At 60.9% G+C, this 1,175-nt stretch overlaps 1 non-coding gene across 1 annotated transcript; it reads right to left on the bottom strand.

Annotated features, from left to right (window-relative positions):
* Positions 1 to 220: 220 nt before the first annotated feature.
* On the bottom strand, positions 221 to 294 carry TRNAN-GUU (transfer RNA asparagine (anticodon GUU)). Its single transcript has one exon. It is a non-coding gene; the product is annotated as a tRNA-Asn (tRNA).
* Positions 295 to 1,175: the final 881 nt, after the last annotated feature.

Below are 1,175 nucleotides of genomic sequence, written 5' to 3'. Positions count from 1 at the left end.
GTCCTCCTGCTGCTCCGCCCCTCCCCCTGTTCATAGACTATCAGGGTTGGAAGGGACCTCAGCCGGTCATCTTGTCCAACCCCCTGCTCAAAGCAAGACCAATCCCCACTTTTTGCCCCAAATCCCAAATGGCCCCCTCCAGGATTGAACTCACAACCTTGGGTTTAGCAGGCCAATGCTCAAATCACTGAGCTATCCCTACCCCCCCGAAGCAGGTCTGCATCCCTGGGTGGGCTCGAACCACCAACCTTTCGGTTAACAGCCGAATGCGCTAACCGATTGCACCACAGAGACTGGGCAGCCAGGCCCCAGGCAGGGAGCAAGTGGCCATAGCCAGCTGCTGGGGAAAGCCTGGCTGGGGAGGGGCGGCAGCAGCAGCCCGATCCCTGCCTGGGCTCAGCTTCCCGGCGAGCTGCAGCCCCTCCCCGGCAGGCCCTGTGTGCAGCAGCTGGCTGCGGAGGGGCGACAGCCCAGTCCCCCCACACTCGGCTTTCCGGGGCAGTGGAAGTACCTAAAAGTGTGGGGGACCACCACAGGAGCCTGAACCGGGGCCCCGCCCCCTGCACCACCCTTTCCCCTGAGGCCCCGCCCCTCGGTCCTCCCCCCCACCTTACAATGTGGCAGTGGGAAGACAGGCGCTGGGGGGTGTGTGTCTGTATCTCTCTCTCTCTCCCCAGCTTGCGGAGAGGCTCTGACCCGCCCCATCCCGTCCTCTCCCTCCCCGCAAGTTGCCTTTTGGCCCCTCCCCCAATACTAAAACAGACAAGTTCTTATCATAAAAAAAGGGACTAGCCGCCCCCCCCCCCCTGAACTGCTGGGGGCCCCAAGCAATTGCTTAGGCTGAGTCTCTCTGTTTATACCCAGGGCTCTGAGTGTACGTAGCCCACCCCGGCACATGTCCCTCAGTCTCCCCGCACCCTGCACCACCACCTCCAGCTGTCAAAACTGAACTCACCTGGGCCTGGGCCCCCCTGCCATGCCCCCCCCCCGAAAACTGTACACCCTTCTCTGCCCCGGCCCTGCTGGCTCCCCCTGGGGATGACACTACTCCTCCTGGTTCCACACCATGACCGCCAAAGGCTCACAAACCAGCAGATAAAAAACTCTGCATTTAGTATTTTAAGTCTCATGATTTTTAAGTGGGTCTCACGGTTTTGAGGCCTGACTCATTTTGA

This window comes from Eretmochelys imbricata, chromosome 14 (genome assembly GCF_965152235.1).
Source record: "Eretmochelys imbricata isolate rEreImb1 chromosome 14, rEreImb1.hap1, whole genome shotgun sequence".
Classification (NCBI taxonomy): Eukaryota; Metazoa; Chordata; order Testudines; family Cheloniidae; genus Eretmochelys; species Eretmochelys imbricata.
The sequence above is the reverse complement of the archived record's forward strand: the minus strand, read 5'-3'. Positions and strand labels throughout refer to the sequence as shown.